This window comes from Eumetopias jubatus, unplaced genomic scaffold, assembly GCF_037043125.1.
Source record: "Eumetopias jubatus isolate StellerSeaLion01/CBP00866 unplaced genomic scaffold, mEumJub1_p1.0 scaffold_2, whole genome shotgun sequence".
Lineage (NCBI taxonomy): Eukaryota > Metazoa > Chordata > Mammalia > Carnivora > Otariidae > Eumetopias > Eumetopias jubatus.
This window is the reverse complement of record NW_028274808.1, coordinates 87248774-87273955: the sequence shown is the minus strand read 5'-3', so window position 1 is coordinate 87273955 and position 25182 is coordinate 87248774.

The following is a 25182-nucleotide window of genomic DNA, read 5'->3' as shown; positions in this document are numbered from 1 at the left end:
AAACTGGTGTCCACTTTATTTATTTATTTATTTTAAAATTAAATATTTTATTTATTTATTTGTCAGAGAGAGAGGGAACACAAGTAGGGGGAGTGGCAGAGGGAGAGGGAGAAGCAGGCCTCCTGCTCATCAGGGAGCCCAATGCCGGGCTCGATCCCAGGACCCCGGGATCATGAAATGAGCCGAAGGCAGATGCTTAACCGACTGAGCCACCCAGGCGTCCCTGGTGTCCACTTTATAGTACAAAATACCAGAGGGTTCCTTAGGCCTCCAGCTTATTCCCTGAGTCCTATCTCTTTTCAAAAATCTCCATAGAAGATCTTCACCTTCCATGGCTACCCATTCCAATAATCACATTCTTAAGGTCACAATTTCTTCTTATTCTATAACAAAATCCATCCTTTTACCAACAAAGACATTTTCAGAAGGTGAATCCTTAGAGGAGATAAGGAGGGTTTTTCTTGCTAGCAGAAGTAGCTCACTGTCCCAAATTTTAAGTCTTCATTAAAGGAATCTGATATTGTGAAATATCTCCTGCCCCAAATAAGACCCCTCTTTGGTAATATTTTCAATCCTAAATCAAATGCAGTCTTTTCAGAGTCACAATAAACTTAGAAACATTGCTCAAATACAATGAAATTTTGCCTATCAAGCATTGACTATTCAAACTTATACATAATTTTAAGTAATTATTATTTCTCCAGATTATTTGATATCCGGATTCACTTAAGAAAAAGAAAAAAAAAAAAACAGCCCTTATTTAATGCCCCATAGCCCAAATCCTTAATTTGGAGTTAATGAAGTCTATGCAACCTAATTTACCTTTTTCTATGTGAAACTGCAAAAGTGGAAAGGGGGTACCTTTTCGTTTTTGGCAGAACAAGTAGGCACCCATGTCAGGGTGCGTGTAGCCCCCATGGCTCAGAAAAGGGTGTGAGAGCCTGAGCAGGGCAAGGAGGGTATCCCCATGAGGGCAGCCTATATGGAGTGTCTGAGCTCAAGCAGGGTGAGCTGAGCCTCATGTGAGGATCAGCCTGGAATTGGGGTTCAGAGCCTGAGAAGTGTGAAGAGGGTGTCCACACTGGGGGATGACCCCATGATGAGTGGACAGCCCCAGTGAAGAGAGGATAGGACCCACATGGGGGATGGCTTGGTACAGGTACCAGACCATGAATAGGGTAATAAGAGCTTCTACCACATGGGGGAAAGAGGGCATGGCATAGTGTAAGGTGCTAGAGCCCCAGCAGGGTGAGGAGAGTTTCAAGGTATGAGACGAAAATGGCAACAGAGGTAGAAAATTGGCTAATACAGGAGTGACAAATAAGTAAATAGATAAGGATAGTGGGTACAGGTTTCTCACTATTGGATAGTAGGTCACAAATATGGAAAGTAAGAAAACTAGAATGACCATGTGGTATTGCTGTATTGAGTAGGAACTGAAGGTATCAGTATGAACTTGTGTTCATATAGATAGATAGATAGAAAGAGAAATCAATATAGGTGTAAATATGTGCCTGAATATTTGAATATGTATGTGAGGTGTTGGTGAGCTGGTATTTGTGCTTATATATCAATATGTACATATATGATACATACATATACATAAATGTGTGTACATATTTTATATCGTATATGTCATACACACACACAGACATATTCCCTAGGACTGATAGCAGTGATATGCTGATAGCAATGAGCACACCTAAAGTCTCGCCTCCTGAATACTATTCCCCGATTAAAGGAACCCGGGCTCCCTAAAGAGCTACCTGAATCCAGGACTGCAAAGAAAAAGTACAAGATGATCCTAGAACATCCTTTTATAACAGATAACAAGGAAGTACTCAAAGAATGATGGGGACATATGTCAAAGCTTGAAGCAGCTTCTACTGCCAAATCAGAAATTTTGAGTATCAAAATAAATAATGATGGTAATGGAGTATAACCCATTGAATAAAATAGGAAACCATAAGCCCATGAATGAGTAAATTGAATGCCTGATGATGAATGAGACATTTATGTAGTTTCAAAGTAGCTCCTCTCAAAATACTCATTAATTACAAAGGGAGAAAAGAGTAATTTTGCAGTGGAGATGCCTGGAAGGCACCACCTTCATCAGGTAATAAGATCAAAATTGGGTGCCACCTAATAAAGCTGCAGTGAGAAAAGCACAGTATCGTATCTGCAACATCCCTGACAAACATGCATAACCTGAATCATGATGTAACATCAAACAAGCCCATGTTGAAGGGCATTCTACAAAATAAAAAGCCAGCAATCTTCAAAAATGTCAAGGTCATGAAAGTCAAGGAAAAGTCTGAGAAACTATTTCAGACTGAGAGAGACTAAAGCAATACGACAACAAAATGTACCACACGATTCTGAACTGCATAATTTCTTCTTGTTTTTTTTTTTAAGATTTCACTTATTTCTTTGACAGAGAGAGAGAGAGAGGGAACACAAGCAGGGGGAGTGGGAGACGGAGAAGCAGGCTTCCCACTGAGTGAGGAGCCCGATGCGGAGCTTGACCCCAGGACCCCAAGACCATGACCCAAGCCAAAGGCAGACGCCCGTTCAAATGAGCCACCCAGGCGCCTGAACTGCATAATTTCTATCAGGATATTATCAAGCTACCTGGCAAAACCGAGGACCAGATAAGAATCATGTATCAATATTAGTTTCCTCTATTTGGTTGTCCTGTGATTATGTAGGAGAAAGTCTTCGTAGGAAACACACACTAGAGCATTAGGGGGATAGGCAATAGAACGTTGATTGGCAACTTACTCTCAAACGGTTCAGGAACAAAATTCTTTGTACTGTGCTTTCAACTTTCCTATAAGTTTCTGATTATTTCAAATTTTTTAAAAGTTATTTAAAAATCAACTATTTAAAGAACAGTGTAAGGGAAATTGGCAAATTTTGAAAACAGATTATAAACTAGATAATAATATTGAACCAATGTTAAATTTCCTGATTTCGATCTTTGCACTGTGATCATAAAAGAGAATGTCCTTTTTCTAAGAAGATTCATGCTGAAGTATTTTGAGGTAAAGGATGGTGATGTCTGAAATTTATCTCAAACAGTTCAGAAAAAAATATTAATAATAAAAATGCACACGCACATACAGAGAAAGCGAGAGTACAAGTGTGACAATATTAACAATTGGTGGATCTAGATGAAGAATATATGGGAATTCATTGTACTCTTTTGGAACTTCTTTAGGTTTGAGATTTATTTTTCAAAACAACTTTACAAACAAAACAAAACAAAATAAAAATCACGGGGATCATGGTTCCCAATCCTAGCTGCATAGCTGAATCCCCAGGGGAGCATTATTAACAAAAGATTCTTGACATACACTCCAGTCTTATAAATCAAAGTCTCTGAGAGTTTTGCCTGGTAAGTTTTCAAAGTTTTCAGGGGTTTGAATGCATCTCATCCACTGACCAGCGTCTGGGACCCATTAATCTGTTCTGTCGCCCTCATTTTATAAATGAAGAAACTGAGGCCCCACAAGGTTAAGGGACTTGCTTAAGGTCACACTGATAGGTAGTGGCAGAGAAAAGACCAGAATCTGGCTCTCCTGACTCCCAGTTCAGCTTTCTTTGATCACGATTCATAAATGGTTGACTCTCAGTAGGATTGTTTTTTTAAAAAAATCTTGATCTTCAAAGCTTTCTCAACTTAAAATGCTGTTGTATTCAACCCCGAAGCTTCCCATGGAGTTCTGCCATGCAGCTGTGACTGTCCTCAGAGCTCAGGGCTAAATTGGAGACCTGGTCTTTGAAAACGCAGACACTAGCTTGTAATCATACTTTTCAAGTCAAAGAGTCAAGTCTCTTAATGTTTGCTGGAGTTTATGGGTTTCAACCCCGAAGGAAATAAAAGCAGTTGGAAGAAAGAATTAGGGGAAGCAAGTAAAGAGCCTTTGTTGATGGAGATAATTTCCGATGAAGTCTCCACTAGCTTGACGGAAACATGACCCCTCCCTGCATCTCTAGAATGCAGCAGCAGTTCCATAAAACAAAGAAATCATGCAGGTTTGCACGGTACAGTATGGCGAAATTACGTGCTTCCTACCAAGCATCTCTCCTTAAAAGAGAAAGGAAAAGGATAAATTATATCAGGTTATTCTTTTGATTCCCTTTGCTGAGCCAGTTCCTGCTGCAGTGGGGGAAGCCTTATAATCAGATTTGTGCGAGTATTTCTGTCCGGGCATGCTGAGCTTTGTCAGCATAAAATGTTTATAAACTGCTAACATACAGGCACTTTTTTTTTTTCAGTCTATTTGTATGGTTTCATTTAATTTCACTTTTCTCCACCTATAGACCAAATATTTCATTCCCAGACAGAAAAGAAAAAACTACTCACCTTTGAAACCCACTATCCTCCCGTCACATAAAATATTGGGAGATCATAGAACACAGTTAACGTGAGTGTAACTAAAGGAATCAAACCCTACTTCCTGACAGTCTCAGTATGGAATTCACAACATTAGAAGATTTCTACCTAATATGGATGCACTTAACATAATCTACTAAATAGGATTGGTAACCATTACCTCTGAGCCAGAAGTAACACTGCCAGCCCATTCCACGGCCTACTTACCCAGTCATGCCACAACCTTGGGTTCTCCTAGATACTACCATAAATTGGGATATTTACAGCATGGGACTGGAACAATGCCATGCCTGCTGTCAGTGATAACCTACATTTCCAAGAAAGTATTATAAATTCAACGAAATCGCCTTCTAGTCATCCAGGTCAGAAGCCTAGGAGTTATCTTTGATTCCTCTTCTGCTTCTCTCCTATGCAGTAAGTCTCCAAGTGCTGGAAAGGGTGTCTTCTCTTTTCTTCTTGGGTCTATCCTCTCGCTTTGGTTTCCAAAGCTTGGGCCAATCTCTCAACTGTCTTTGTCTTAAACATTTCCAGTAGTATTCTAATTCATTTCCCTGCCGTTGGTATCTCAGTTTTCCATTCATTTTTTACAATACTACCAAGTTAGTTTCTTAGAAAATACAGAATTTATTATATGATACACTTTCTCAAAAGTCTTCCGTGGCTCCCCAAGGCCTACAGAACAAAGGCCATCTGTTTGCATGGCTTCTCTAGCACCCTTCTCCCTTTCTAGCCACATAATCCTCTTTACCTGTTTATGTAACATGTTCCATCCACACACACAAGAAATCATTCATTTTGTGCATCTGTGTTTTGGGATTCCCAGTAACACGATGACTGAGATGATATAAATGAGCTCACCTCATGATAACTCATGGAAATTCTGAATAAAATAAAACACACACATGGAATTCAAATACATAGCTACTGCAAAAGAAAGCAAAGGTCTAGGTTATATAAACAAGGAGTGTTGGGAAAGCCTGTACAGTAAGAAGAGGGTGATGCCCCCAAGAGTTTCCGCTCCAGATAAGAGCTTGAGAGGGTAGAGACTGTGGTTCTAACATCTGCATGTGGAAAAATTAGGTAACTTTTGGTCTATTAAAAAGGAAACTGGCTAAAGCCCTGAATAAATCCAACAGACTCAAAGATCTGGCCCGTCTATGAAAGTGAGACCTCTGCCCATTAGCCAGAGAAAGCTGCAAGGAAGACTGCCATTTGACGGGCTGCTGTGGAGAGTAGGGGTCGATGGGGGTAGAGGCAGAAAGATTCCAATCAGAACTCAAAACCTGAGGCTTATGCCAGAAGGGGGTTGAGTCTAAATTTGTATTTCCTGTGTTATAAAAGAACCCCAAATAAAAATTTGTCTGTGCTGTTAAATCCATTGATCCCAGGCAGATGCAAATGGAAACCTATTTAGTGAGGATGCTTCCACAGTTCAGTGCCAGTGGAGAGGTCCCAGAAAAACAACAACAACAACAACAAAACCCACAGAAGATATAAATAAAAAAATTACAGACCCCAAGAGAAAAACAATCCACCATGACCCAGAGAAGATACAACAAACAAAAGAGCAGTTCAGCAAATACTACAGATAATAGAAAAATCTGACAAACAGTGGAAGGAGAGGACACTGAGTTCAACTGGGCCTCAAGGGACTAGTCTTAGAAATCAAAAACTATCAAAACAAGGCAACCACTCTTTGCAAAACTGTCTCTTTTAGGAGCTACATACTACCTTGATATGGCTTCTTACGGTACATTTCTTTAATTCTCTGTTCTTTTCAGATTACCTTTATCCACTTACATACTAAATACTATACTCACATCATAAATAACCTTTTACTTCCATTTGCAAGTATTCTTCCATATGCCATATGGAAACCAGTATAGCTTACTGCTTGTAATATTATCTTCTGCAATGAAAAGTCCTGAGTTTATCCTGATTCTGCCACTTACTGGCTATATGACCTTAAATTTACCCTTTTTTTTTAAGTTCCTCATGTACATGTATGTGATGGTCATTTGTAGAGATCCAGTGAGAGACAGCACCATAAACCTCCTAGCCTAGGGCCTGGCACAGAGAAGTATTAAATAAATGTTATTCATTATCATTAGGTGAATTACCTTGCCTGCATTATTATATTTCCTTAAAACAGTCTTGTAAAAGATATTATTACCTCCATGTGACATATTGGGAAAGAGAGTTCATAGATGTTAAGTAATTTGCCTGAGGTTACACTGCTAATAAGAGGTGAAAGTAGAGCATGAACCCAGATGTCTTTGACTCCAGAGCTTACATGGTCGGCCTCTACATGATATTGCCAAGTTTACTCAGGACCCCAAAATGTTCACCCTCACCCAAGAGCGTTATTATCTAACTCCAGGATTCCCCACTGAGGGCAAATGCTGTGTGTCTTAATGTAAATTCACTATTTACTGAACATATGTATTGGGCTTCTTATATGGGTCTAAGCACTATGTGAGGTACAGAAATTATAGTAGGGAATAATGTTACTTGCAATCTAGTGAGATGATCAGACAGGACCTAAGTAAGAATGTGTGTGTATGTGTGTGTGTGCGCACGCACGCTCGAAATTGAAAAAAAAAAAAATTTTTGTGAAAAAAATCATAGGGTGCAGTGAGAGTAATAAGTGGAACCTACCTTAGCGAGGATATAGTGGAAAGGCATCCTTTAGAAGATAAAATTTAAGCTAAGACTGAATGTATCCAAAGGAGTCAGCATGTAGAGTGAGCAGAAAGGAGAGTCATGCCCAAGGAAGGGCATCACGCGCAGAGGCCCTAATTTTTTAAAAATCACCTCAGCCCACTGGAGGAATTGCAACAAGGCCAGAGTGGCAGGAGCATAGAGAGGAAGCCAACAGAAGGATGAGGAAGAAGAAGGATCCCAGGGGCTGATCATGGAGTGGGTGTTGGGGAGGTTGGGGGGGAGAGGGTCATGTTGGGAAGTTGTTTTCGAGGACAGTGGGAAAGCATGGAAATTCTTTAAGTAGAAGGATGACATGTTCTGATTATATTTTTAAAACGTCACTCTAACTAGAGAATGAACTTAACAGATGAGATGCTGCAAATAAAGAAACCAAGTAGGAGACTATGGTAATATGTTGATAAGGATAGCATGGTAGCAGAGAGGAGCGAGCAGATGTGAGACACACTTTTCAGGGGAAATGAAGAATGTTGCCGATAGATTGGAGAGATTCTGGTAATAGGCTCACTCATTCAAGATTCTACCTTATGACTCTTGAGTCACCACTTAGTCAGTGGATTAGCTTCTGGACTCTGCACCAGCTATGATTAGGAACAGGCACCAGGGACAGAGTAAGGGCTAGCCCTTGGAGAACCTGTGGATGAGGCAAACTCCAAGAAAAATATTGATTACATTCCCTCTCTTCAACTTCCCACACTACAGAATGAGCTTCTTGACGACACAGATTTTCATCTTGTCTCATTTGTAACCCCACATCAATTAACAATGTCTGTTACATAGTACATGCTCAATAAATATATTTTCAATTAAACTAAGTTACTCAGGACTAAAATCAATACCATATGAAACTGAAAGGCTGTCCCTTTTCTCCCATATCTCTCTTCATCTGTTCCCTTTCCTCTCCATGTTCCTTTCTCTTCCACATAACTAGTATTTTTTTTTACTTGCTGTCAGACTTTACCATTCAGAGACGACCAAAACAAAAGGAAAAATGGTACAAAGAGAAAATCAGCAGTTCTGTTCAATAATAGCCAATTGTTTCCCTGACAGCATCCAGACAAATAGTCTAAATCACAAATGCATTTGTGACCCTCATTTTGGAAGGGCTGCTCTAATCTTAGTGACTGGAATTGAACTTCAAAAATGGGTAGCAAGGTCTCTGGGGGCCCCTCAATTTGCTGTTCCAACACCCCAGTGGCTGAACTGCTACCATCCTTTTTCATTCGTTTAATAAAAATAACAAGAAAAACCATAATAGCCAAATTTTTCTCTCAAATGCCAATGTAGAGAGCAATCATTCCCAAACTTCAAGGCAGTAAAAGGCTAGTTTGAACAATGCTTTATTTTTACCTCATTTACTTCTCAATTTTTATCCCCAGATTAGATATATACTACAGAAGAGGAGACAATACTTCGAGCTACCGAGTAGTTTAAAGCTGCAAAGCAGATTAAGGAAAGAATTATGTATAATCACCGTCGAATCCCTGTGTCCATCATCCTCCTCTTATGCCTTTATGTAAGAAAGTCAAAAGGTAGCCTAGATTTAAAATGGAAAAAAAAAAAAAATCACAGCATGACTGGAGATGGGTTCTAGGCGCTCCTTTTTAGAAAACAGCAGATCATGAAGCGGCCTTCGTTGGATAAAATAAACTTTGGGTAAAAATCCAGCTAAAATGCTATGGAGACTCAAAGGTGTTATCAATTTATTTCACACTATGACTGCTTTCAGGTTTTTGCTAGACAAAATTTTGAAAAATGTGCAAATTTCTTAGTTCTCCATACACCCATAAGCACTAAGACATGCATAAGTACAAGACGCATATGTTTTATAAAACATCTAAAAATATATTTCTGTAAATACTGTCCCTCAGGAATATCTTATACAACTCATTTTAAATGACGTATATGATTAGACAACTAAATTCTTCAGCTAAAAATGCTTACAGATTTATTGTCTGAATAATGAAATACTTTAATGGGCATATTCTTTGGGTAGTGAATGTTTCAATGAATAATATGTGTACTCCTTTCAAAAGAAAAGGTCCTCATGTGCTCACAATATGGACTTTTTTTATTCCAATATCAATTTAATATGCACATTGAAAATTAGATATAAATAAAATGTATAGACATATACTTACTGTTTTATATAAAAATCACATTAATTTCAAATGACAACTGATGTTGTTTTACTGACTAAATTGCAGATTTAATGAGAAAGATATATTTTAGGTCCAGTTCCCATTTATTGTGTCTAGAATTTAACTTCAATGACAATGATGCAAAGAATGATATTTTTTTCCAAAAAAAAGTTACTAATTACCTCAAATCTCTGTGTCTATACCAGGATATTCAGATCCCATCTTTATGCAAACCAGCAACTAAGAAAAGAAGTGTCTCTTGATAATTCTGTGGAGATATCTTGTTTCCTTAAACATAAAAATAGACTTGTAGAATTACTAAAATTCAAATTGCAATTGGCATTTGGTCCAATTATGGCAGGAATTAGGGAAAGAAATTTCCTTATTTGTATGTATGTATGTGTGTGTGTGCATATGTAGATATGTACTATTATACTTAATTTCTAATAAATTGTTGCAGAATGGTGTGAACAAAGATGGGATCCACACAATATATTCACCCCAAATCATAATATGTCACAAATTTCTATGGCACAGATGCTTTTGAATTTTGCATACCTATACTGAAACCTGCCACATTATAAACATAGTTGACCCTTCAACAACATGGGCTTGAACTATGCAGTCCACTTATATGTGGATTTTTTACAGTACAGTACTGTAAATGTATTTTCTTTTCCTATGACTTTTTTTTAAGATTTTTATTTATTTATTTGAGAGAGTGAGAGCGAGAGAGATCACAGAGGGAGAGGGAGAAGCAGACTCCTTGCCGAGCAGGGAGCCCAACTCGGGGCTGGATCCCAGGACCCTGAGATCATGACCTGAGCTGAAGTCAGACGCTTAATTGACTGAGCCATCCAGGCGCCCCTTCCTTTGATTTTTCCTAATAAAACTCTATTTTCTTTAGCTTACTTTAAGAATACAGCATATAATATGGATAACACACAAAATACATGTTAATTGACTGTTTATGTTATTGGTAGGACTTCCGGTCAACAGTAGGCTATTAGTAGTTAATATTTGGGGGATTCAAAAGTTGTACACAGATTTTCAACTGTGCGGGGGGTCAGTGCCTCTAACTCCAGCGTTGTTCTAGGGTCAAGTGTATTTGTCCGTTGTTTTTCTGTATTTGAATAACTGTGAAAAACCTCCGCATATACAGTGTGCTAAGACACTATTTAGCCCTTACATGGTATGAAACACAATCATAAATATACACACAAGCACCAAAATCATCTGAAATGCACTTCGTCCAGAATGTTTAGACTAAATTTTAGGTTATAATCCAAATAAAACACTCAATTTAAAATGTCTCCTACATAACTTAGATACCCAAGAGTCCACTCACATCACAAGCCAGTTTGATAAACACTAGTCTTTTAGAACAATGATAGTCAACATTTTTTACCCCTTCATTGACACATACTGCAACTGTAGTATTCTAAAAAGGTTATCAAATAATTAGGTTATTTCCCTGTGGTTCAAAAAACCTAGTTGCAGAGAGAACTGCCTTCTTGAAAAGTCTACTGTAACTCCCCAATGATATTTCAAGCTTCCTCCTGAAACACAATTATCAGTGACATAAAGGGGACCATTCTTGTAGTAACCATACGTTCTTCAGCCAGCTGGAATTGAGAATTTGTTCCAAGTTTTCAGTAGGAGGTTCAGGGACATATATTCTTTGCATTGAAAACTGGTCCTTCTTTGCAGAAAAAGCCACATTCTTCTACCAAGCATTCAGAACCAGAGGGACACACAAGAAAAGGGAGGGAATGCCCACCTATAGAGCTTCATCAACCATTGTAGGTGACAACTGTCAAGCCCAGGTCATCCCCAAATCTAGCTAAAATTGTCAGCCAGGGCCTCCTGCCAGGGAATCCCAGAAAGTCCATTGGGAAAATCAATACAGTTTCTTTTACTTGGCAAAATCCTCCAAGTGTATCATTAAGGATCTAGAGGAGAGATTCAAACTTAAGGTATTTATTTTCTTTAAAGAGTTTAGGTGTGAGATGCCTGAGTACTGAGGATGAAAGGTTGAATTTATAATTACAGAAATTGTGAAAAATTACTGTTGATCAGAGGTTGGCAGTGAGTGTGGATGAAAGGCTAAGATAAGTTTTTCTATCCAGAGGTTATTTAATTCTTTCAGCCAGCCCCCCTACCCCACCCATAGGTTTATAAATTCTCAAATTAGAGAGTCTTAAAACAGAAGCGTCTATTTTGGCAAAGATTTATTAATATTATTTTATGCCTAATTTCTCATACCTGGGTTAGTTACACATAATGTCTTAATTCTGGCTTGTAAAAAATGTTTTAAGAGATACATTCTTTATACTTGTATCATGTATAATATAATTATAGACTACAGGGTGCTATTTTGGACATCAGGTACAGGGTTTTGTCTTAATCATACTGTTCAGTTCATAGTACATTATTAGTGCTGGTCTGTACAAGACACTACCTTGTTTTATTTCACTCCCTTTTAATCCTATAACCCACTCACATTCCTCTCTCTCCCCTTAGCCAACAATTGTAATGTGTTTGATGTGTATCTTTATGTTTGCATGTGCTTGTAGCATGCATATTGTTCATTTTTTTCCCATGTATTTTATTCTATAAGATACTATATATTTCAGTCTGGCTATTTCCTTTCTAAGTAATCAATGTATTGCTTTTTTCTTTTTTTTTTTTTTAAGATGAACTTATGTTAAGAATCATTTGATTCTGACTGCCACTTAAAACTTACTCTGTGTCTATTTCCATCATGTTTTCCCTACTCCCTGTCCCCACGAAGAACTCTCTCCACCACTGCAATGAACTTCCTCATACACGTACATTTAGGGGTTGGATGACCATATTGTCCAAGGTAAGTCACTTCTGAAAGTGATTGGAAGCAGTATTACTTGACCTCAGGGAAGCCAGGGTGTGTGGTCATTCTGTTTATGGACCTATGTGGGACCCTTTGGGATCTATGTCAAAGAACAGCATTCAAATATTCTAATCTAACTAGTACCAGATTACTTACCAGAATGCAGTATTAGACTACATTTTCATCAACCCAGACACAATTTCCATTTTTATATTATTTTCATTGTAATATTGCCTACATACGTGTTAAGATGTTTTTAAATTTATGGAATGTTCTTTTAAAGCAATGTCAAGCAAAACTAAGCCAAATATCTAAACAATTTTAAAGTCATAAAAAATAGAGCACTCTGAGATATAGCCAGGAGCCAAATGCATTCTCAGAGTTATATATTCATTTCTTCCCACAATTGATATTCTCTGCACAAAGGTGTATTAGTAAAATCTTATATATCAACATTGCCAAATCTTTTCTTCCATGAGGATACACTTGATGATAGTCACATTTGGAAATACTAAGATTATTTGTCTAGGGTTCATTATATATGCCCACAAGCTGTAAAATCATCTCTTTATCTCCCACTGAACATCACCCAACAATGTGTTAGAACACTAGCTTTGAAAAACATTGTGATTTATTTCAATACATAAATACACAGTGCATAAGCCATCCTATGTAAGGAAATCTTCAAGGTACTAAAGTGCCCAAACTTCACTTTAATTCCAACTGTACTTCCTTATGTGATTCAAAAGCACAGTCAAGTACAGAAGCAAGTGCTTTAGAATACTTTCCCTGTACCACCCACCCCACTCCACCCTTCCCTATTTTTATGGCTCCCTGGATAAAGATTCTGTTTTCCACTGTTTGTTGCATGAAATCTATGAAATACAGGAATTTTTATATACAAATCAAAGACTTACTATATTATAGGGTTACCAGGAAATCTGGAATCACTGGAAATGTCTGTCTTGTTCACTGAAAGTATTATAGACCAGGGGGATCAACAGAAAAAATGTCAAAGCCAAGCAATATAATATTAAAGTGTTTCCCCTCCCCTGCACATTTTTGACATATGGTGGGTTATGATGATGAGAGAAAGTAAAATAGAAGAATGTCAGAGAGGATATTGAAATATTAGGCTGTCTGGCATCTTGGTGAATGAAACAAACCCGGAACATGATGTATTATGATCATTTGGTGCACCAGTCATCAAGAGAGCAAAGAACTGTCTTATGAGCCAGACCAGCCTCTGTCTTCTCCATACTGTTCAGAACCTTAAAGGACAATAACAGCTACTATAAGAGGGTCCAAGTAAGTATGAAAAATAGGTCTAATTATAATATTTGGCAGTAGCAAGAGAAACAAAAAATTTGCTCCTGTTTTGCGACCTTAAAAAAATTTTAATTTTGATTTTTTAAATATTGTTAAGTAACGAGGTCACAGACATCCTCTCCCTATCTCTCTCTCTCTCACCCTAGTTACATATCCTTGATCTCCACCCTGTCCTTCACATGCTTCCTTTTGATTAGCCCAAATCACAATGCCACCTTTTAGGAGCAGTACTTGTCTGAGTATGGATGTAGTCAATAATAGAAGGTCTTTGAGAATGGACAACTTTTGCCATTTCCATTTCTAGTTATGTAGTGCTAATACAGAAAAACTATCAAGTTTTCATTTTGTATCCAAATGCTACACCAAATTTTCTTTTTAATTCTAGCAGTTTTTGCTTTGCCCTCTTTCATTTTGTTATTGTTAGACTGTTTATACTTTGTTTTGGATTTTGTTTGTTTCAACAGAGTACCTTGCTTTCTCCAGAAACATTATTTGCCCAAAGAGATATCTTTTCTTTTCCAGTTTACATTCATTTTTTACATTGTTATTTGTCTACATTTGCAAGTCTCTCCAAAGCACTGTTGAATAATACGATGATAGCAGCAAACTCTGTTAGTTCTTGATTTTGATTGAAATGGTTTCAGTGGCTCCTATTTATTTGGAGGTTTTAGCAAATATAATTTATCCTATTTAAGTAACAGCCCTCCATTACTTGTTTAGAAATGACTACTGACCTTCCAAGTCCCTCTTCAGCCCCTATCTACCTATCAGTGGTGTGCCTGAGCCAGCTCACCCGGGTTGGGGAAACCCAATTATAAAATCCCTATTCAACTCCACTCAGTGTTATCATGTTGGCCAATGGTTGAAGTATTTTTAAATGGCAATGGCGGAAGTATTTGCCCCTTGGAAATCAGCAAATGCAACAAATCAGGGTTGTTTTTGTATTTTGGAAAGTTGATTGTTAAACATTTACCACACAGCACAGGACATAATCATATAGTCTTTCTCCTTTGATTTAATTAATATAATCCATTTATTCAACAAATGCTTATTGAACAGACACTATATAATAGGGTTGTTCTATAATATGTGGTTCTGTACTGGGAATACAGCAATGAAAAAAAAAAAACATGCAAAATTCTTTCCCTCATGCAGCTTAACATCTAGTAAAGTTTATATTCTATGATGTGATTATTTGACAGACTTCCTGGTATCCAACTATAATTTTATTATGGAATAAATACTAGCTGGCCAGAGGATATATTATTTTCATGTAGCGCTGAATTGAAATTGTCTTATTTAGAGTGCTTGCATCTAGGTTCATCAGTGATAATAGTTTTTAGTTTAGGGGTTATTTTTGTATTATGTTCATCAGGTTTTGCTATTAATGTTATTCTATATGCATAAAATTAACGGAGGGATTTTCGCTCCAATTGTGAGGTCTGGAATAGCATAAGTAACATTGAGATCATCTGTTCTTTAAAGATTGGCTAGAAACTCAGCTGTGAAACCATCTGGACCTGGGTGCCTGTTTTGAGGGTAAATCTTTAACTGCCCTTCCAAACCCTTCTATAGCAATGTGTCCATTCAAACTTTTATTCCTTGGCATAACATGCCTTTTGATGGAAAACAGCCATTTTATCCAGATTTTCAAATGCATCACCAAAGAGCATCACTAAGTATTATTTTATAATTTTTTAAGTCCTTCCATATCTGTGTTTGATACACTCTTTATATTTTCTCTCTTACTCTACATTCAAGCTTCTGGAAGATTTTATCTATTTGGTTAGTCTTTCCAAAGAACAAGCCCTTGGATTTATCTTACTTTCCACTGTTTTTGGTGTTGTTTCTACGTCAATTTCAGCTTCTATCTTTATTATGTTTCTTCCCAATATCTTTTGGTTAACTTCATTGCTCCTTTTTCTAATTTCTAAAAATGTATGTCAAGTTCCTTTATCTTTAGCATTTATCTTTAGCATTCTTTAAAAGTTCCTTTATCTTTAGCATTCTTTAAAAATGATGGCATGTAGTGTTAAACGTTTTCCTCTTAGTATAATTTCAACTGCAAACACAGATTTTCATATGAAATTAATTTTTGTTTATTTCAAGACAATTTATAATATCAATTTGAATTTCTTTTTTGATTTCAGAGTTAATTACAGGAATATTTCTTAATTTCAAGTAGTTAATATTTTTTGCTCATCTTATTTTTTCTTTGAATTATCACTAACATTTTGGCTCACCATTTTTGTCTTTGAATTTGTTAAATTTTTTTTCTTTTGCAGTCAAGTACACAATTTTTATAAATGTTCCATGAAAGTAAAAATGTAGATATTCCATATGTAGATTTAAAATGTGAGAATGTTATGAACTGAACTGTGTTCTCCTAAATTCCATAGGTTAAAGCCCTAACCCCCTGCGTGAATATATTTGGGATAAGGACTTTAAGGAGGTAATTAAGGTTAAATGAGATCATAAGGATGGGACCCTAATCCAACAGTACTGTTGTCCTTAAAGAAGAGGAAGAGGTACCAGGACCTCACAGGAACAGAGAAAAGACCATGTGAGGAAATAGCAAGAAGGCTGTTGTCTGCAACAAGGACAGAGGCCTCTAGAGAAACCAACCTGCTGACATCTTAGCGGTGGACTTCAAACCTCCCAAACTGTGAGAAAATAAATTTCTGTTGTTTAAGCCACTCAGTGGTATTTTGTTATGGCAGCCCTAGCTGTGAAGTACATAACGATAAAAGATAAAGTCAAATTTATTCATTATAATTACCCAAAGGTAATTACACTGATTCAAAGGGGCACATGCACCCCGATGTTGATAGCATTATCAACAATAGCCAGATTATGGAAAGAGCCCAAATATCCATTGACTAATGATGGATAAAGAACACAGACACACACACACACACACACACACACACACACACACACACACACACACACACACAGTGGAATATTACTCAGTCATCAAAAAGAATGAAATCTTGCCATTTGCAATGACATGGATGGAACTAGAGGGCATTATGCTAAGTGAAATAAGTCAGAGAAAGACAGATACCATACGATCTCACTCATGTAGATTTTAAGAAACAAAACAGATGAACATAGGGGAAGCTAAAAGAGAGGAGAGAGAGAGAGGGAGGGAGGCAAACCATAAGAGACTCTTAACCATAGACAACAAACTGAGCGTTAAATGGAGGGAGGTGGGTGGGGGATGGGCTAGATAGATGATGGGGATTAGGAGAGCACTTGTTATGATGAGCACTGGGTGTTATATGTAAGTGATGAATCACTAAATTCTACTCCTGAAACCAATATTACACTGTAGGTTAACTAGCTAGAATTTAAATAAAAACTTTAAAAAAATTATTATTTATATTATTTCTATTTTGTATTTTCTTGCATACCTTGGGGCTACTAGATTCAGCCCATTTGCAGGAGGTGTATGGAAATTTCCCATTATAACTACTATTTATCAGGTTTTCCTTGTATTTCTAACAGTTTTTGCTTTATTTACTTAATGTTCTGATGTTTAGTGCATACAGGTATTATAGTTTACTCATGTTTCCTTCCATAACTGCATAATATCCCTATTTATTCTGTTACTGTTTTTTAATCTTGTTTAGTGTGCTAAACTTTAGTTTTATTAATTATGGTCTAATATTAACATTGCCACTAACATTGTTTTCTGTTTGCTTTTTCCTTTATCCAACTTACACTTTGGGCAGTTTTTCTATCATTCTGCTTTAAGTGTTTCTTGTAAAAACAATATATTCTTGGATTTTGTTTTTTAACCTGATACAACTATCTTTGACAACCTATTCACATTTCATTTGCTAGGTTTTATTTTTTCCATTACATTTAGTATTCATTAACTTTGTTGCTTCTTTTCTTTCTCTGATTCTGAGCTAGTTTAATGAAGTTGCTATTTATTCATTCTTTTCTTTTTATTTAGACATTTTACTGTGCTCTTTACTTCTACTAGGGCAACTTTCCTTCTTGAAACTCCTAATCTGCCTAATCTGCCAATTATTATCACAAATGCGATGTTCTATGTCCCAGTTGCCTCCACCCTAATCCAATCAGATTAGACCTTTAGGATATTTTGTCTTTTCTACTCTCCCAACAAATGAAACCTTTAGATTGATTTTACTTCACTTCTCTCACCATACCTAACAAATTCCTAAGCTTTGCTTCATTTCATATTATAACTAGAGATTATTTTTTGTTCCATGCTCAGCATGGAGTCTGCTTGGGATTCTTTCCCTCTTCTTCTCCCTCCCCCTCTACCCCTCACCCTGCTGCAGTGTGTGTGCGTGTGTGCTCTCTCTCTCTCTCTCTCTCCCTCTCTCTCAAATAAATAAATAAAATCTTAAAAAGAAAAAGTAGTAGTAGTACATAGAGTTCCTTGAAACTTTTCCCCAGCTTCCCTAATGGTGACATCTTATATAACTGTAGTACATTATCAAAATCAGAAAATTTACATTGGAGTAATATTGTTAACTAGACCACAGAATTTATCCAGTTTGCATTTTTGATGCATTTTTTAATGCATTCATGTGTGCGTGTGCATATGTATGTGCTTCAGTGTAATTTGGTCCCATGTGAAGACTCATGGAACCACAACCACCATCAGGAACAGACCTGTTCCATCACCACAGAAGAACTCACTCATGCTACTCCTTTATAATTATACTCACTTCATCTCAACCCTGTCCCTGTCTCCTAGCAACTGCTGTGCTCTATCTCTATAGTTTTATCATTTCAACAATGTTATGTAAATACAATTATACAGTATGTAACCTTGAAACTGGCTTTTATTTTCACTAAGCATAATGCCCTTCAGATGCATTCAAGTTGTTATATGTATCAGTAGTTAGTCCCTTTTTATTGTTGAGTAGTATTCCATTGATTGTATATACCATATCTGCTCAACCTTCACCCACTGAAGGACATTTGGGTAGTTTCCATTTGGGGGCTATTAAAAATAATGCTGCTATAAACCTTCATGTGTAGGTTTTTGCATGAAGACCGGTTTTTATTTTTTTGGCATAAATGCCGAAAGTGTGATTCCTGGGACTTACGCTAAATACATGTTTAGTTTTATAAGAAATCACCAGACTATATTTCAGAATGGCTATATCAATTTACATTTCTATCAGTAATATATGCCTGATTCAGTTTCTCTGTGTCCTTGCCAGTGTTTGATATTGTCATTAGGTTTAATTTTAGCTGTTCTAATAAGTGTGTCGTGAGATCTCATCGTGGTTTTAATTTGCATTTCCCTAATGGCTAATGATGTTGAACAACTTTTCACATATGTGTTTATTTGCCTTTCATATTTTCTCTTTGGTGAAATGTCTGTTCGTGTCTTTTGTCCATTTTCTAATTGGATTGTTTGGGTTTTTACTTTTGAGTTTTGAGAGTTCTTTATATAGTATAGATCCAAGTTCCTTGTTGGATACATGCTTTGAAAATATTTTTTCCCACTACTCTTATTATTAACCCCTATAAAAGTGTATCAAAGAACAGCTGAAGTTCTCACAACCTCAAATGAGTTTGAATGGAGACATTGAAAATTTGGGGATACTTTAAGAGACCGTCATTAATACTCATTTCCCAACTTTTTCTGAAATGGTGAGAAATTACTTTTGCCTTTTAGGTAGCAGATGCATGAAGGTTATTGAGACCCAGTGGGGCAAAGTTACATTTTAGTGCACCTACAGCAGACTGATTAATTCTCATTACCTTAAATTGAAGACAGGAGGATAAGAACATCGAAGTGATTTACTAAGAAGTTTATCAAGCATATGCCAATATAATTATTTTTTTAATCCAACAAGAAAATAGGTGTCAATCAATAGGTCATTAATAAGCTAAAGGGACTTATTTCCAGTGTATTGAAATTGAAAGAGAAGCTTATTTAAAGACTAAGAAAGACATCAAGGAATACATTTCAGAAAGATTAACAAGTACTGTTAATAAGCTAAGTATTTGTCTCTAAATAAGAGAAATGCCTAGAGACAAGAAAAACTAGGAGAAAGAAAAACATTTTATTAACAAACAGAAAACCATAGTGCAATATACTAACTAAATATTAAGAACAATTACTATTACTACTAAGTTTTTAAACTGATAAGAAAAACAAGTCATCTTAATAAGGGTGAGAAATAGATATTTGCTTACTACCTGAGAAAATAAAATAACCCTCCAGGGTAGTTTCAAAAATAAAACACTTTGGTAATTAAAATAAAATTAGAATTAATGGATTAGATTCTGTATATATGCAGATAAAGCAGTAATATAATCAAGCATAATGATGGAAATGGAATAAAGTGTTATTGGTGAGACCTTGCTTCACATTATCAAATTCTAGAAAACCCTGGGCAATCAAGATAATAATCTTTAATGGGTATTGTCACTTTGTATTAATGAGAATATTAATATAATTTTTTAAACTCTACTAAAACCATCTGTTAACTTGTCTAATCTGGACTACATAGAAAGCTATAAATTCTGAAAAATCTCATTTCAAATGAGAATTCTACTTAAAAAAAAATAGTCCTACAGAATGATCCCTATGTTGAGGGGAACACTGGACTGAAAAACTTGATCGAGTTTCTCACCTCCATAGCCTAAAATGAAGAGGCATTTTATATATGTTATATACTAATGGCAAGAAAACACTGCGTGACTCTTCGTGTCTGCTGCTAGATTTGGAAACAAAAAGCTAGAGCTTCCAATTCCACATCTGGGAATTGGAGTTGGTCCAAAAAAAGTTATCAATTAATATCTGAACCCTAACTTTTTCTTATCAACCAAAACCATTCTCCCTTTTTAGCACCACATGTCCAAAAACAGCATAAGCTATTCCCATTTACCCAGGTTCGTGAACATTCATCTTCCTTCCACTTTAATTACTGTATCAGACAGCCACGTGTTCTCTCAGAATTTACATATGGGAAAGGGTTTATTCTATTACCTGAGACTGGATACCAGCGTTTTTGAAGCCTTAATCAACAGAAGCCAAAAACTATCATTCCAAAGCCTCGAGGTCTTTTTAAGCCTCCTGAGTCGTGAAAGCAGACACGCACCTGTGGCACACAGTTTCTTTGGGAGAAGTCAACAGAATGGGTCCTTTAGTTACACACATATAAGTAACTGATCCATTGATCCTGAGGGAAACTTTGAAGTCACTGGCAACCTGTTTTATGTTTTAGAAAAGATGTTTTTAGATAAGCTTAGTGCGTTGTTTAAAAAATGCAAGTAAGATTCTGCCCATCAGCTGGCTGCCCTTGTTTGGGTAGGAGAAAAAAAGAGGAAGGTAAGGGGCCAGAGAAGATATTAGTTCAGTTTCTATATGATTGATGCAGTGTACTGGATTTCAAATTATTCCTTGTTACTGTGGAGGGGTTTTTTGCTTGCTTGTTTTGTGTTATGGTTGTTTCACTGCCTTTTTACAATGAGTAAAGATCTTGACGTTGAAAAGCTTGCCAGAAAACCTTGCAGACTTTGTCTTCCATTCACATTGGAGGAGATGTTGTAAAAAAGGAGCTATGCTGGACTATTGTTAGCTCTCGTGCTGTGGTTTTTCAAAAGGCAGCGGAGCCAGAATGCACAGACGTTGGACTGCTGGGCACTATGTTACAAGACCTTGCATGGTTTCCTCTGAAGGGAGAGGACATTCCCATAGCCAATTGTGTTGAACCAGAAAACAGTTTGAGGAGCATCTCTCCCTCTCTCAGTGGCATGGTAATTGGGCTTAGGCTCCCAAGCAGCTTGCTCAGAGCTGTGGAAGGGGGACCGGTAGTGTCAGGTGAGGGGTTCAGGCCAGAGGCCAAATTGGGACAGTGAGACATGGAAATCAAGTTCCATAGCTGGTCGTACATTAATTCCCATGGCGTTTTCCCCCATTGTCCCTGAACTGTCAGTAAAATCTTAACAGAATTCATGGTCTAGTGTCGATTCTGTGTAGAGAGTTCGGTAAAGACCCTAACTTAAGGGGCGCCTGGGTGGCTCAGTCGTTAAGTGTCTGCCTTCAGCTCCGGTCATGATCCTAGGGTCCTGGGATCGAGTCCCACTTTGGGATCCCTGCTCTGTGGGAAGCTTGCTTCTCCCTCTCCCACTTTCCCTGCCTGTGTTCCTTCTCTCGCTGTGTCTCTCTCTGTCAAATAAATAAAATCTTTAAAAAAAGAAGAAAGATCCTAACTTAATGAGGAATGATGGGATGAAAGAAAAATCGGGCCAGAACAGTGAAGCCTTTGTTCCAGCCTGTAAGAGTAGGTTAGAGCTTCAGGAGTTAACAGATGGAGACCCGGGTGGGGCTGTTTGACAAGGAGCCTGGAGAAGAAGAGGTGGGGAGATGAACCACCCCGCAGACAGAAGATATGATTTCCAGAAGGAAAAAAAAAAAAAAGAGGGCCATAAGAGGATCTCACACCCAAAAATCATAGCGGCTGCTCACTCAACATCAATGACCATTTACACTCAAATAGAAAATTCAGACTGCTATGGACTGGAAACGCAAGAAACAATAGAATGGCTTTTGACTTCATCCCTTCCCACTCTGTTCCTAACACCATCATCACTGTGGCTCCAGAACCCAGATTCCTGCACTTACCTCCTAACTAAAAGTCAGAAGCCCAGTCATTCTCCCCGTCCTATGGCCTGAACAACACCGTGAAGTTAACCTTCACAAAACACTGACCTCACCACAAGGCTGCCCCACCGTACAAATGATATGCAGCGGCCTGTAGAGCAACAAGGACACTGAAGACAAGAGGCAGGGGACAGACTTTAAAGAACATTAAGGAATTAACCGAATATCTGGGCTGAAGACCCTCACGTGAGAGGGAGAGAGTAGGAATAGACCTTACACATCTCGGGCCAGGGACGCCAATAAGAAGGAAAGCCAGAACAAGAGCCCCCATCAGTGAGGAGTGTGGCGATATACAGGGGAGGGCTGTGCTGGAACCTGCCAGGCAAGCCTACCAGCTCACAGCTGCCTTGGCCAAGAAGCAGGCCTCAGCGCCCTGCACACCCTTGGTGGGACACGGCACGAGAAACCACTCTGGGCCATGAGAGACAGGAAAACATAGGCCTTAAGGAACATGAAAGAGACAGAAAACTGTTGCAAGGACTAGGGTTGTCATGCACCAAAAAGCCAGTAGGCCTCTTGTGCAGGGAACTGTGTGCCCACAGGGTGACTAGGTCCTTTCGGGGGAACTCGGAGACTGGAGCTAACTGCTAACCTCCAACTGCTCCTTATCAGAGCCCTGCAGGCCTCCTCTGAAACATCTCAAGGTGGGGTTTGTGGTTGGGATAAAAATAGCCTATGTGAGCTTTTCTCTCTAGGAATCCTTGCTCACAAATGAACATAGGTTGCAGCTCCCCCAGAAGCTCCCTCACCCTGCCCTGCACACACACAGTCATCAAAATTGTCCACTTTTCTGGTCAATGACCAGTGACTGAAGAAGGCCCCTGTATCAATCTCCTTTTTCCCTTAATAACTTGGGTCTCTTCAAGTGAGAGAGAAAGAGAGAGAAGCAGATACTCAGAGAGTGAGGAGACAGAGCGACACACAGAGACAGAGGAGGGAAGGGAGAACACATGAACAAGGTAGTAAGCTAAGTATTCACCAAGCCCCCACTAGGCACCAAGCACTACTGTCAGTGTGCAGAAAGATCAGCAAACAAGACACAAGAAACTCACATTGTAGAATGCGTGCAAAGGCACTCTTGGCTGCTACTCCCTTCTCAATATGGCGCTTAGCTCTGTGCATTATCTTTTTAAGCCCCAAAGAAATGGCGATGAAACAAGAAGTTGGAGGCAGAGACAAGACTGCCCTCAAGACAGAGGTAGATATGGAGAAGATTTATGCAAAATGATCTGGATTCTGCCTTGCCGAGAGAACCCAGTTTTCTATACTTACTCACTTCAGACTCCATTCTGGAATTAGATGGTCTTCCAAAAACCTCAGCCAAGTAAAGCAAAAGAGTTCCAAGGATAAATAAAGGAAAAAGTTTCTAAGTTTGCCTAGCACTTAGGCCATGTTAGAGTGGGATGGATTTGGCTGGATCTTCCCAGTTATTTATAGAGCAAGCGCACACTAAAACATGCTGCAATTGCAGATGGCTGGGCCAGACGATCTGTCACAGTCCCTTCCAGCTCCATTTATTTTGTGATTTTTCATTTTTGCCCTAGTACCTATCACAAGGGCTAACAAGTGAACCATTAGTAACTGGGAGAAAAGAGGCCAAACAAAAGATTTGGGGTTTTGTAAGGCAAAATCAATTAAATACAATAAATGGGGGGGGGTGTGTATCTAATTTGAGAAAACCTAATCAACAAGGAAATCCTCCAATGACTTGTGTTTAAAGTGATTTCCTATAACCACCAGGCCATAAAGAACTTGAGAGGCCATCAGAAGAGCCACTCGTTTTGCAGGCAAAGCCGCTGTGGCCAGGGGGGTGACACGCATGCCAAGGTCCTCTGCTCCTTGTCCAAATGGCTTACAGCCAAGCCACAGTTCAAATCATTTTACTAGAGATTGCCATCTCAGTTAAGGAACTTCTAAATAATTCCGGTCCCAGGAAAAGTTAAAATAGATACATTTGCTGCGTTTGATATGCTAATGTGTGTGATTTGTGATTACAATATAATTTTATATATACATTCATATAAAATTTAATGATTATCTATAGAGACAAGTTCTCCTAACTCATAAGGTATACTCAGAAGCTATTTAACTCTTTTACAATAAGAACATAACACTAAAGTAAGCTGTATCCTCAGTGGTACATTATATTATGTCTTATTTAAATAATTTCCAAAGAGACCTAAATTAAATCTGGGGTTTGACTCATATCTGAGATCCCCCTGGGGTTGTGAAGAATCATCTGGCAATGAAATATCCTAGGTAGAAACTGTTACTTATCTGCATAAACATAAGGAAAATATTTTATTTGAGGTGCTGGAGGACTCAAGTTTGTTCTTTTTTTTTTTTTTTCCAGGCTCCTTTGTTTTTAACAGGAATATGAGATTTCCAGTCAAGAAGTATTTTTATGGGTTTCAAGAATAGGATGAAAACATCAAGATGTCTGATCTATGTCTAGAGTGAAAAAAGCATAAAGATTCCTGGTGAGAATTCTAGTCCACCAATGGTTATTTTCCCATGACAGTATCCCTGCTTACAAATTACTGAATCAATCCAATGTCTAGTTGTCCAAGATTTTAATATATTAACTTTAGACTTTCTTCTTGCTATTAAGCAAAACAATATTCCACTCACCCCATTAAAAAAATGTCAAACATCTTCCAGAATAAGACTAAAGAGAGAGTTTTCTTTCCATTTCTCCAGTAGCCTCTGTCAAATGGCAAATCTAAAACAATTTAGCAACCAATCTGATGTCCTTTATTCAAAGGAAATAACGGATTAGGGGAGTACAGGGCCTCGCAAGCAACAGAGCACTGTTCCCAAGGGATCTGAGGCAAGAGCCGGTTTCCTAGGGCTTTAGAAGAGGCAATGCAGAGACAGGGCATGCTTGGCTAGGGTTGCACATTTGACTTTATTTAGAAAGATCAAGGAAATATGTACAGAACCCAGAGCTGGCTTGGGGTTTAGGGATTGGCTGACTGGATATACTTAGTTACTGGTCAGAACACTTACAGAAACTTGTAAGTTCAGTTTGCTGATACGGCATCCCAAGAAAGAG